Raw genomic sequence first — 14,162 nt, 5'->3', positions numbered from 1 at the left:
GCCAGGAAAATAGGCATCTAGTATGATCAAGACACAGCCAGGCTTTGTACCTGTATGCAGAAGGCAGAAAGTACTCCAGACTCAATATCCTCATTGTCATTTGGAGGTTTTTTTTTTCTCCACAGGAGTGTTTCTGAACTGCTGCCACATAGCCAAGGCTAAGTGAAAGCTGTGAGCAGGTACATCACTGAGTCCCATTAAAATGGGATGGTCTTCAGGGTAGTTGCCTTCAGTCCTTTGAAAGGACAGAGATGAGCCTGCTGTTTTCTTTGGGGGGTACCCTTGAGCTGGAGCTATGTGACTAGGAACTGAGTTGCCCTCTAGAGTGAAAACAACTGATTCTGAACATCTGGGGCAGTGCTCTGACTTTAGCTGGGTATTCCCTTCAGCTCCCATGCTGAAGCTGTGCCACTCATGCCTAAAACCTTGGGGCTGGATTGAGAGGCAAAGGTGAGAGGGAGCATGGTACTGTGCCCTGTATTGGGTGGTGGTATGTGGGTTGCTTCTCACAGAGTGAGGATGAAAGATAATGAATGAAGGTGATAATGAAATGGATATCCTCTGCCACTTTGTAATTTCAGCTGAGCCAACTGATAAGTGTTGGAGTGCCAGGAAACACGTGGGTTTCCAGGGATCCAAGGATGGATTTAAAAACATTTTTATGTTGCTTATTCACCCATGTTACATTTCTGCTCCACCAGTGGGTTCTCAACAGCACAGTAATAAGTATATTAGTACAGTTAGGGTTAGGTTTTTGTAATTATGTAAAAGCAGTTTCATTTATCAGGTTTTATTTCCCACCTGCATTTTTTACTGTGTGTTCTGGGATGCCTTGAAGTGTCTTTGAAACAAACAACGTGGTAGCAGTAGAGGTTGTTAAAACCATAGCTCTGAAGGAAACTAAATGTTTTTAACAGAAAATGAAGCAAAACACATTAATGAAGTGTGTGTTTGTGTGTCAGACTGGGTGCTTTCTTCCTTGCAATTTCATGCACTGACTGATAGAGTTCTGCCTGCTGCCAGGGCCTGCCTTTCCCTGGAGGGACAGTGTCTCTGCTGCTTGGGGGAAGAGAGGGAAGAAGTATGAGACCTGATCTCCAAATTCCATCCTTTTTTTAGTTTTCCTGAGTGGAGTGGCAGGGATGGGTGCATGAGAGAGAGTGGCAAGTCCTTGGGGCTCTGTGGAGCCAAGACGTGTCTGAAAGAATGCCAAAGTCCCTTTGGGTGGGAGAACAAGGCAGGCAGCCAGGTGGGTGGTGTTAGGACTGCTTTTTGTGACCTGTCATGCAGAAGGTGGCAGAAGAGAAGGCTTAGGTGAGGTTGCAAGAGGGAGGTTTCTGATGGAGCTTCCATTTCAAAGCTTATTGCACCTTTGATGGTCTGGGAATGTAGCGGTTGGTTGCCTGAATGGTTAGAGAAGATAGTGACCAAGCTATGAGAACTTTGAATATTATTGCCCTAGACAGTCCTGGCTCCCTGTGGGCACTGATGTTCTAGAGCACTTTGAAGAGTCTGCCTTTGTACAAAGGGTACTGCTCAGCCTTAATGTATAGTGAAGCTGTTGTTTTGTTATAACATGTTAGAAGGACAGATTTAGGCTGGGCCTAACAGAGCTTTAGCTCTTCTCCTGCTGCCTGTGGCTTCCCTCCACCTCCTCAACCATGTGCTACTCAGAAGGCATCAAAAGCAAAATGACAGCATCAGACATGGAGCAAAAGACTGTCACTTCTCCCTGTCAGCCACTTTGTGTCTATGACTCAGCCTGCCACGGACTCTGAGAGGAGTCTGTGTCTCCATTGCATTATGTGGTGCAGTGTGTGTGGTGCAATGCATTTGCTCCTTCCAAGGGTGCCTAAAGCGATGAAAACATGTTTCAGCACCCCAGGGTGAGGTTAGAAGGCATTAGCCTGCAAGTAGATACCAGTTGTAAAGTACACACAGTTTTGGGGAAGACTGAGCTAGTGGACTGAAGTACACAGAACTGGTTTCCTGCAGAGAGGATGCAGATGAAGGAGGAGTAGACAGCAGCATATGGCAGTTCAGCTCTGAAAAGGCACTGTGCAAAATGGCACCTCCGTATTTAGCGGATCAGCTTCCTCTGTGGGTGCCCTAACTTCATTTTGTAGAAGACCTAATTCTCGCTTTTGATAACTGAATGGATTTGGTCTGGAAATAGAGAATCTCATGGTTCCTCTAACTGAAACTTTTCCAAAGTGGAAAGACACTGTCAATTTAAAGGCAAGTAACATATATTGGAGGAGAAGTTTAGGAGGCAGCATACCAAGACTTTAGGCCAAACCCCAAAAAAACATTGGGAAAGCATTTCAGAAGTAATAAAATGCAGAAGAAAGAATCTTCAGGATGTATAAGGGGGGAAGTCCATTAAATTGCATCCACTCCTGAGCTGGACAAAATCAAAGGAAAATCTTTGCTTAACTGTGGACACATCTTGGAAACATCTGCATGCTGATTCTCTGAATAACCTCCTTCCTGCTTTTGAAAGATCATCAGGCTCAGGGAAGAAGTGCAGAAAGGAGGAAACTGGGGCTTAGTAGAAAGAGATAAGAAGTTGTGTTTGGTCTGGCAAATTGCTCATTTTATTATCATTTGAAGCTACATTAAGCTTGATCTCATGCTCTGAGTTGCCTTGAAGAAGTCATGAAGCACTGCCATGAGATGGTGAGCAAGTGGTAGTATGCCGCTGACATAGGTAGATTGAAGTGACTGGGGTAGAGCCAGAAGGCCAGACACAACAGAATATCAGATCTTATTTTTCTATATATTTGGCCCTTTTATGGCCCCACATGATTGCTTCTCATGTTTATGAAATGAGGAATACCTAATTCTCAGAGCAAAAATTAGAGTAGGTGTACAGAGTATTTGTTTAAAATTTGACTTTCCAGCATGTTGGTAGTCTGATATGAAAGTTGCTAGCCTCATCCTCCTGAGGAAAAAAAAGAAATTACCTGTATCCATCTACCTAATGGAAAGCAGTCAGGTGGTGTGACTTCCCTCAGAATAGTTGGAGTATTGTAAAAGTGGTGAGAAACAATCCTTAGAAATGTTTGTTTTTTCATTGGCTGGAAAAGGGAAGGAAATATATATTTTTCTAGGAAAAGAATGCACTTCTGGTTTTATGGTTTGTATAGCATGCTCTAGTTACGCTAGCCATTGAATGGCAGATGAAATAAGACTAGTCAAGGCTAACTAGAGAGGTGTGTTCAAAATCTGTTATTATCTCATGTCAGGGTTATAGACTGTCCTTGCGTCATCTCACACCAGTATTGAATTTCAGCAGACCAAATTTTGACAGCTTTCAGAAATGCCAAGAATAATCAAATGAGATAAAACTGTGGAGGGAAAAGAAGCTGAGGGAAGATGAAAAGTGCTGACAGTTAACTTAGTAAACTGTAAGCCTAAGGGTTACACATGCCATCTAGCAGTAAGAAAGAAGTCTAATAAACAGAAAGAAAATTTGATACCAGTCTTTTTTCCTAGAAGGTAAGTGATTATATGAGAAAAAGGGGCGTAAAAAGGTTAATTGTAACTGTTGGAGGCACTTACTGGAAGTTTCAAGCAATACAGTTTGCAGAATTAGAAAAAGAAGAGAGGATGTAAAATAATATTTGAGCATTAAATAACTCATAGGAAAAGGTTTTAAGAACAATAGGAATGTAAGCCAGTAAAATAGAATGACTGAAATAAATTGTGTATCAACCAATTTTACCAGTCTGCTTCTTCTGTTTGTAGGAGCTTTTTCACATTCTGAATAGTCTTATAAACATTTATAATAGTCTCTGACCAGATTTATTTTCAGTGAATCAAGTGTGATTCTTTTCATGCAGATGTATAAAGGGATACCATAGCAATAATTTGCAAAATTTAAATTTAGAATGTGTAACTTAATATGCCATATCCTTTAGATTAAGTAAACAAATCTTCATCAGGCTTCTGGTTTGTATGTTTCCAGTCATTCAGATATGAAAAATCTATATTTGAGCATATGCAGCTGCACTTGAAAAGGCATTGGAATAACTGTGTAGTTAATTAGCTGATACAATTATGTGGACATATTTTGTGCTTACAAATAAGGAGGTGCTGAAAGTGTAACCTTTAATATAATTTATTTTTGTCACTGTTTTGATAATTTAAAAAGCTATTAGTCATTGCTTATGGAAAGTGTCAGGAAAATGTCATTTGTTGCCCATCTATTCCCTGTGTGGTAATAGTAACTCACCAGCCCTGTTGCATTAGAGCTTGCTGCAGGAAGTGAGGATGGGGAGCAGATGACATCAGTGCACAGAGCAGTATGTGAAAAGGCAGTATGAATCTCAGCTTCTGAACTAACTACCAAATAAATGTTTCTCAGATGAAAAGGTGATTTAAGTATTGTGTCAAAAATTAATTTGAAGGCCTGTGGGGATGAGGTTTGAAAGTAGGTCTTAGGTAAATAAATGACAAATACTGTTTCCAAAACCCAGCTTCAGTAGTCCATATTTGGCCAACTAACTCTTGACTAGATTTCATGGCTAGAAATAACTGGGGTGAAGTTCTGAAGTGGGTAACAGTTGCAGGTTAATTTCTTAGAACATATGACCACATGATAGGTGATTTATAGATGCTCTACTGCATAATGTAATTATGCATGTCTCTGGAAAAAAAAAAATGAACCTCGTAATAAGGAACTGGAACTGATGCATGGTGAGTTGATACTGTGAGATATTTATTTGTCCATAAAAAGTATGTTGCTGTAGTGGAGAATAACTTGGAGAGAGAGTAAAGAAACTGCTTAAAAGGAGAAGATATTTGCCAGATTGTAAGTAAGAAAAGATATCACAAGCTATTTATTCCTTTGCCTTTTCATTATTAGGAGAGTAGCAGAAAGGACGCTAATAGATGAAGGTGTTTATTCATGCTTTATTAAAAGCAAAGCTCAAGATCTGATTGAGGGTAGCAAGTTTTAAACACTGGTAAGGGTGTAAGAGCAGATGTTCGTAAGAGAGGTGCTCTGTAATGACTGTGACACATCCAGGAGGATTTGGAGTGAAAATATCTGTAGCAACTATGAAATTCCTCCCCACCATCTGCCTGGGACAGTGTTTGGGGATAGCAGAGCTCTCACTGTTCCTGTCTTTATCATCTGGAAATAAAGTTCAGGAGTGTGAGATGGTGTGGAAAGGAGGACACACATTGTCTGCTATCTCACCTTGTCCCCATCTTGTCCCTACAGTTTTGGACTCAGTGTTCTAATTCTCAGTGGTTTCTAATTCTTTGCTTTCTCTTTTTCCTCTCATTTGATGGAACCATACAGGATTCAGTAGGTCTGCTGGAGCCAAGGAAGTGCTGGTCCTCTGTGTGCAAAACAGGTATCAGCCTGAAAATCTTTACAGGTTTATATGCCAGGAATGAGGATGTTCTATGCTGTTCTGCGTCCAGAATTGAAACAAGTCCTCTTAGTTAAAGGGAGGTAGCCTGCCCATATTGAAAGGCTGCATCTACAGTTTGGGCATTTTTATTAGCTATGTATTTACAACATTTTATGACAATGTAACAAACACACACTATCCAGGCACTCTGAAATAGCTACCAATTACTGTTCATATGCTGCCTGTACATACCTTATGAAAAGTAGCTTGCTTTACTGTCATGGACTAATGAATTCAATGACCCTGGCTTTTCTTTCACTGTAACAAATTCCCAGTTGTCTTAAGGCAGTGGGAATGCAGAATATACATAAAACAGAGGCAAGAGGCAAAAAGCACGAGATTCTAGCATATATATTACTAAAAGAGATATCTAGGTGATTAGCTTTACTTATTTTTTATTGCTCGGCTTTGATCTCATATAAATATAATAAGTAGTAGGAGTTCTAGGGTTTGGAAGAAGCTGGTGGTTTTGTGTTGTGATTCCTGACAATGCAGTTTTATTTAAAGTCTTTCTGTCCCACTTTACCAGTCTCGGATCAGGAGTGCTATTTACTATTTTTAGACAACAACATTTATCCAGCAGCAGAAGAGGTACCACGGACTGACATTGTTTGACCCTTTCACTGGCTTCTCTTTTGCCATTTGGCAGTCCTGTCTATGTGCCTTAAAAGTGACACATGGATATTCTGGAAGGAAAACCACAGCCCTTTTGTTACATGAGGAGTGTCAGTTTTTTCCATAACGCCGTTGTGTGACCAAGGTATCTCCCTTCCAAAAATAAGGAATAATGTGCTCTGTTTTTCAACTTAGATACACATTCATAAGTATGCACATACATATTTCCAGCTGGTTCCCATCACATCTGCGTGACCAGACACCTGATCAAGCTATAGACTTCAAAAAGTTGCACAACAGGCTGGATATATGCAAAACCAGTATCTGCAGTGATCACACTTAACTTGAGAATTAAGGAGTTATGCTCCATAATACAAACTGGTGAATATGTTCAGCTTGAAGAGGAAGCATCTAGTAATAAATATAGCTGCCTAATGTGAATCTTATCTAAAGCTTCTTCCAGAATAGTGCTTAACTTTAATTACAGAACATTTCAGGTTTACATGCACCACAACATGGTAAGAAAACCATTGATTTTTTTTTTTTTAACAGAGCTTCTGCTGTTCCAGTCATCTTATCTCCATGGAGAGATCAGTTGATGCACAGTGCTGACTTTTGATGTAAGAGTGCCATACTTTAAAAAGTTATGAATATGGAGGATTTTTTTTTTGCTGCCAAGAAATTAAAAATAAATCCCCAAAGTCTCTGTGTGAAGAGATTTTTAAAGGACCTAAAGGACCCTACATACTTAGGACAGTTTTGGTTGCTGAAAGATGGGCATCCAGTGCTCTTTTGGATGTACTAGCACATCTTGTTTGGCATCCAGCTGTAACCATTGTGTCACATCTGCCTTCCTCAGATATCTCAGGGTGTCTCAGATTGCACCAAGTACCTCCATGCCAGCACCAGATTCAAGCTCCTAATTTGTACTGGAAGACAGTGAGAGCTGATGACTGATTTGACCCTTGGTGCTTCCTGGCCCTGGTCTCCTGAAGGCTGTGCTTGGAGACCCACGACCATTTCATATCTCTGATCTTATGCCTGCCATTTCCCTGCTTGTTCAGAGGTATATATATATATATGTGTGTATTTATACATATATATGCACACATGTGTATATGTATGGGATATTTATAGAAGGGGGGAAACACAAAATTTTGTAAGGTGATGTTTGCAAATATATAATTAAGCATGGGCTTAGTACCAGCTATGCATTGACTTGGTAATGGTTTTCTTAGCTGATTTTGCAGACTAGGGTCCTGATTATGAGAGAGGCAGAAAGCTTCTTACAAGCTGCTTGGCACTTGCTAACTTACACGAAAAGTGCAGAGATTCAGCATATGCTTGGGTTAGGCTCTAAAATAATGAAGTATCTGCTTTATAGCATATTCGTTTCTGTTCAAAGCCTTTTAGCCTTCACTCATCTTCCTTCACAGTGTTTCAGGAAATCACATATTTCTTTTTGATTTATTAGCTGTTGCAAGCAGAAAACCACCAAGTGATCCTAGTTCATTGTATTTTATCTGAAAACAGTGCAATCTAAATTTCTTAGCTGACCACAAGACGTTTAGCTAAGTGCTTTCTCTTTCCCACTCTCTTTTTATAAACCCATCTGTGTTTGCTCTTGTCTCATTTATTTCACACTTTGCTTCCCCCCTAGAATGTGAAGCTCTCCTTTACAACCACAAAAACATCCTTGTAATGACTACAGAGACACAGAAGTGTATATTATGAGCTGGACTTACTTTACAGCATTGGTAGGATCTTTTCAGGGGTCCCCTGTTCTTCAGTCCCTCAAAAGCCTGAGGATTGACCTCTCTAGGAGCCAGCTTCCATTGCCCCTTCAATTCCTGCTGATTCAGTTGACGCTAGGGCTTGTAGGGTATGATGATACGCTTCAGCACAGGGTTTCTGAGACCAAATGTGGCTGCAAGTTCCTATCAGGGTGTAGAAGTATTCTACATACAAATACTTATTTAAGGTATTTAGTTGTATGGGATTGAGTTTGGAGAGCAAGTTTTCTTTCTTGGAAAGGGACTGAATGAACTGGAGAGCAGCTGCTTGATCAGAGCTTAAGCTAAAACGGTTCTGTGTCAGAGCGAGCTACTGAGCCTGAATGAATTAAATAAAATGAGGTCATTTAAAGTGTAAAATAAATAATACAAAAAGAATTATGCAGTACAAATCAGATTACATGCTTTCCTTTCGAGAGTCCTCATTAAGTTGCTGTTAGCTACTTATTTACTGATCTTTATTCAGAGTTTTAGATGCTGATATCCATGTTTACTTTTTACTTGATGAGCAAGCAAATGGGATATGAATTCATATTTTATGAGATGTTATTTATTGAAATTTTTCAAGAGGAGAGAGAAGGAAAGGGGGGTTTGTGCATGTTTCTTCCCATGGCTCTTTTCTGTTAACAGTAGAGGTTGGCTGCTAAGCAAGAAAACAATAATTAAATAATGAAGGTTTTTTAGGAAGTAATGCCCTAGGATAAGTAAAGTTGATTAAAAAAAATGAAAAAAGTAAAAAAAAAATAGCTAAATCTGGGGTGTTCTGTTGTATTGAGGTTCTGTTGTGTTGGCACAAATATCACAGAGCTGTTGAGCACATAAGCCGTGTGCTTTAGAAACACTTCTGTTCAGTGCTGTTACTATGGAGCGAGAGGAAAGAGTTTTGTAGAGACCAGGCTCCAGATTCTTTAATGGATACGACATACCAAATATTTACCAAAGTACAGACTTGAAACTGAGCTGGATTCTACCTTTTTGTTAGTAGTTATGAAACTCCATTATCTTTCTTATTTAACCAAACATAAAGCTTTTCTTCCCTGAGTGTGCTGGTAATGAAGTGCTCCAGCAAATGTGACCTGATGAATTAGACCAGCTTATACAACTGCAGAGCACCTTCTCAGGAGCTGGCTTTGGCAGTCAGGAAGCATAGTCTGAAAGAAAAAGAGGTGCAAAATCATTCCTACACTTGGCAGTCTCCAGCTTGAGAGCCTGTTGGAACTTCTGGCAACACAAGAAAATTAGAGCAGCTTTCCGTTGCTGAAAGTGAAATAGTCATGCATATCCTCTTAGCTGTATAATGAACCTGCTGGCCTGTCAGGTAGAGGAGGAATGAAGAAGCAGCAAGCATCCTGGAGCTGCAGAGCAGGAGGTGTTTAACAACGCCCTTGGGTTAATTGCCTCCTAATTTTCCATTTTTAACTCATAAGCACCACAGACAGCGCAGCTCATGGAGCTGCCTTCACAGGAGGGAAAGGCTGAGTGGCAGGGAACTGAAGTAGCTTGAAATTCCTGGCCATCTTTCCGATGGTAATAAGATTTAAAGTATGACAACATACAGGGAGAAACCAGCAGCCTCGGAGTGTGCCAGAGATACTGGGATCTGGCAGAGGGGTTTATTGTTTGTAGCACTTGCAGAATAATGTATGCGTTATGAGTAACAACACGTCCTTTTGCTGCATGAAAATAAGTGCTCAGGCACAAACCACTGTCAGCGGTAGTGATGCTGTAAAATGAATTCCATAGCTATTTTATCCTGATGTTTCTGTGTATCTACCGGTATTGTAAGCAGAACAATGGTGAGCAATCCAGCAGAAGCTGAAAAAGCTCTGAATAGAAGAGAGCTTTCTCGTGGAGAGCATGAACTGCTCATTTGCTAGCCCAATTGCAAAAACAATTAGCAAATAAATAACTGTCCTGAGCATCTCTTAAAGGCCTGTATTGTTTTCTTGATGTTATTTTCTTGCCCATGTTCATTGCCCCAAGAACTCACGTCATTCAGTGGTTCATATTAACCTACTGGGTCACAACTGTTGAAGGGGCAATGGAAGGGGCTGTTGTTGGAATTGAGCTTCCTACATTTCTGTCACTGGAGCAGGTCTTTGGAAATAGTATATCCGAGTGTGTGTTCGTGACCTCTAGTCCAACAATGTTCTCCAGCAAGATACCAGTGAAAAGTTTTCGTCTATTGCACACATGATTAATTAGCCTGTCAACCTACCTGTAGTATCTGTTCCAGTGTGTTGAAAGCAGAAGTGATTTTCGAAGGATTCAGCATGGTGAAGATATTACACATAACTGGATAGGACATATTTTACTTGATTTTAAAGACATCCTCTTCACAGTGAATCCATTCATTCCCATTGCATTGTAGGTAAGTCCCTTAAAAGTACAAATTTATAGAGAGCAAAGTCTAAAAAATGCTAACACCCTTGCTCTGCGAGCTCTGTGAAATGACCGAAATAATTGCATTAGAGAAAGTGCAAAGTTTCCTAATACCTTTGATTCATTATTTAACATTAAAACAGAATGCTGTAACATTATCAGATGATTCTTTAAATGAGCAAGTCTGTTTAGTGAATTTAAGCATTTCTCTACTGAATACACCAATGGCAATTCAGTGTAGAGGGAAGTGGGTTGCTGGTGAGAGAAACTACAGAGATGCCTTAGACTGTTTAAGGCCATTTTCATCCTCTTCAGTAGCTGGGCAGGAATGGGGAAATGCATCCATAACCCCAAACTGTGAAAGGCTTCTGCTACCACCTATTTGAGCGGAAAAAATCCAAACAATCTCATGCTTTTCCATGGGCCAAAAGCATCAATGCTCCCACCCGTAAGCTCTGGCTTTGTCATGTCAGCTTTTGCTGGGAACGCTGATGCCATCACAGGCATCTGTCTAGGAAGAATTCAGAACAGAAAATGTCATGAAACTGACATTTTGAAACAGAATTTTATGTTAAAGTTAATATAAATACAAGGGGTGTTTTGCTAGTTATAGTATTAATTTTCATGTTTAATTCAGCAAAAAAAAAAATAATAATCAGGTTTCAATGTATTTTAAGCTGCTGCAGTATTTCCCAGTCACCACACTGCAAAATGCAAAATGTAGGTGTTTCCGGGTAGACTGTGTAGAATAGAATTGAAGGGCTCCGGGAGCTTCCTTCTTCAGGCAGGGAAGCTTGTTTGTTGTGGAAATACAACATGTGTACGGGGTGAGATCTGGAGCAACTCCTCATTTTAAAACATATCTGGAGGTTTCTGCCCATAGAGGGTAGGACAGGCGATGCTCACTGCATCAAGCAGGAGTTATTAGCCATTTGTCCTTATTCCCAGTGCTAGGAGTGAGGTATAATTCCATAGAGTTAAGTACCCCATCTGTTTAAAGGTCACCTCATCCAAGGGCTCTGGAACTGTAGCCTTATTTATCTTATGCTAAAATATGTGTGTGTTCCTGTGAGTATGGGAAGGGTTATTGGGACAAACAAGGCAGAACCGGCAACAAGCTCTGGAGATAGAGGAGTCTAATCCCAGATTTTTTTGATGTTGACAAGGTACAGACATAGAGTGGTAGGATGGCATCTAACTCCAGTCTTCATTTATTGCTACTCTTTCTTGGAGGGGGAGGAGGTATAATCTGCGCACAGCAGAAAATATATACTCATATTCTCACAAGTCCCTTGAGAATGATTGATGGGAAAGAAGTGTGAGAAGGAAGGAAAGGAGCAAGAGATTGATACAGTGTAGAGGATAAATAGAGATAGGATGAAGAGGAAGACAGTAGAAAAACTGAGAAATTTTCATTCTGATCAGGGACATAAGACAGGGTCAGCACATTAGGGCAAGTGGCAGAACTAAATTCTCATCTCCAGCTTCTCCTTGTGGACTGATATCTGGCAAGACCTGTCTACCCGAAGCTGTTTGAATTCTCTTCCAGCTCCCAAACAGCATAGGATTTCAAGCATACATACTTTCTGGAGACTTTATCTCCTCTTTTCTCCTTTCTTCCCTTTTCCCTTTTTAAAAAATTTGTTCTAATGTTCCCTGCTCTTTCAGCCAGGATTTGGAGGAGGGAAGGGAGTAGCAATTTCATAGCATTTTGTCCTTCTACCTAAGCACATTTGGGTCTGGAAGATTTCTTCCAGTCCCGACTTGATCCCAGCCCTGATGTGAGTGAGCTGGATAGGGAATGGAAACACAGCATTTTGGAGGCACGCATCCAAACATGCAATGCAGAGACTGGAGCTAATGCTGAGACCAAGCCTGCATGATGTCTATATCGGAAGCGCTGGAGTGCTGGCACAGAAGAGTGGATAAAGTATCCCTGTGTCTGTGTCTGACAGATAGATGTGATTGTTTCTGTAGTGAGTTGTCATTCAGCAAAACTGAGCACTGAGGTGAATGGGCTGCTTCAGAAGGACCCCAGTGGCAGATACGTAAAATGACAGGTGCCTTTCCCAAAGCTCCAGGTTATCTTTTTTTCTCCCCCATTTCTGCTTTCTCTTCCCCTCTGACAGAACCTACCTCTTCTCTTGAACCTGCCAGCTATAGCTGGAAGAATGGAAGCTATTTTAGTGGTACCTTTGGTCCACATCCATTTCTAAAGTTGAATGATTTCTGCTGCAGGACTAAATCTCTTGATTCTTGGAGCAAGGTTATCTTTAAATGTCCTTTCCAACCCTAAACATTCTGTGATTTACCACCATCCTCTTTGTGATGTCCGTAAGTTGTCTTTACTTTGGCTTGAATGAAAAGCTGAAGCTAATAAGACAACTTATCAGTGGGATTCTTATGTTGTATAGCTGTAAGCATTCGATTTTGGAGTCAGAATTAAAAATGCAGGCCAAGCTATAGAGGCAGTGGCTGATCAGTGGCTTCCCCAAAATCAAGATTCTGAACATGTAAGCTGAGAGTCTGTTTTTCACTGACTACATACAAACTGATCACTTGGCTATTGAAATAACATGTCTGAAATCAGGTGGTTTATATACATCCGTGTGACAGCAGAAGCCTTTTGTATATTGTAATGTTCTGCTGTCAAAATGAAGACTTATCATAGTCACCTTTGGTTTTGTTTTACTTTCTCTGTTTCTTTTCCATCTCACCTGTACTGGGATCATACATGGTATCTCTCTTCCATCCCACTCTTTTCACTGTCCTTTCTCTAACCTGTGCTCTGTTTTGTCTGTGCTCCTCTGCACTCATAGCGGTAAGAGAAATGGGAGCAGGAGGACTGCAGTCTCTTTGCCTCATGAATCTCCATTTCTCTTCCCTCTTCTCTGTGTTGGAGGGGTACTTGATAGAATAGAATAGAAAGAGTAGACCTTGAGAGGATTTTCATGGGATAGGTTCAGTTTGAAAGCTTTGTGTCTTTCCCATCTTGCCCATTTTTTGTCTGTGCTGCTTTGATACCCTGCTCAAATGGCTGAGTTTTAAGAGGTCACAATATCTTAAAATTTGGAGTGCTTTTACAGTGTATTTCAGTGAAGGGAACTGACTGTATTCTAAGCAATAATAAAACTAGCAGAGCCTCCAAATATCAGGCAGCAAAGCTTTTCCCCACAGAATTATTATTACTTACAATAAAAACAGAGCATCACCTTCAAATCATGTTTTGTTTAACTGCATTAGCCCTCATATGTTTGTATAATGTGCTTTCATCCTCAGTGCATAGTCCCTGTCTATCTGAACGGAGACACCATATGTGAACAAAGGGAGTGGTGGGCTGAAGTGAACAGACTTCAGATCAGGAGCTACACTTTAACCAGAGTCTGAGGAAATTAGACTGCATGTGAAGATTTGTTTGATCCAGTTCCTGTTAACCGCAAGCATGGATTAAGTATGCAGTCTTAAGAGTCTAAAATTAAAAGGTATTCTCTGCAGTGATGTTAATAATTAACTAAAATCATGTTGAATTCAAAGGTAGACTTGTGTTTAAACAGAGATGGGAATATTTTTGAGGTCAGTGCACAACTGACATATGAAACACAAGAGCAAGAATGTCAGCTGAGAAAAAACAATGAAGATGCATAAAATCCAATGTTAACTAATTAAAGCTAACACAAGGAGCAGGATTCATCTGCCTGCAATTTATCTTCTCTGCAGGTGACTTCATGTAGAACTTAAAAAGCCTAGATCTACATTTAAAAACAATGAGCACTTGATAAAAGCATTTATTCATAGAATCACAGAACCATAGAATCATTTAGGTTTGAAAAGACCTTTAAGATCATCAAGTCCAACAGTAAACCTCTCACTACCAAGTCTACCACTAAACCATGTCCCTAAGTACCGTCTACAACACCTCCAGAGGTGGTGACTCAGCCACTTCCCA

General features: G+C 40.3%; 1 protein-coding gene across 4 annotated transcripts in view; it reads left to right on the top strand.

Annotated features, from left to right (window-relative positions):
* The window catches only part of KCNG2 (potassium voltage-gated channel modifier subfamily G member 2), a 60,835-nt gene that overhangs the window by 15,598 nt on the left and 31,075 nt on the right, over positions 1-14,162 (top strand). Inside the window, exon 2 of one of the 4 annotated variants that reach the window (XM_061346345.1) lies at positions 1,120-1,249. The exons of the other annotated variants lie outside the window; for them this stretch is intronic. The gene's annotated coding sequence lies outside the window, so the exon portion shown is untranslated. The remainder of the gene's footprint in view (positions 1-1,119; positions 1,250-14,162) is intronic. 4 annotated transcript variants of the gene reach the window in all.

The sequence above is a fragment of the Neopsephotus bourkii genome, unplaced genomic scaffold (assembly GCF_033783945.1).
Source record: "Neopsephotus bourkii isolate Nb327-2 ecotype Australia unplaced genomic scaffold, CSIRO-AGI_Nbou_v1 NB_272, whole genome shotgun sequence".
NCBI lineage: Eukaryota > Metazoa > Chordata > Aves > Psittaciformes > Psittacidae > Neopsephotus > Neopsephotus bourkii.
Note: the sequence above shows the minus strand (reverse complement) of the source record. Positions and strands in the feature narration are given on the sequence as shown.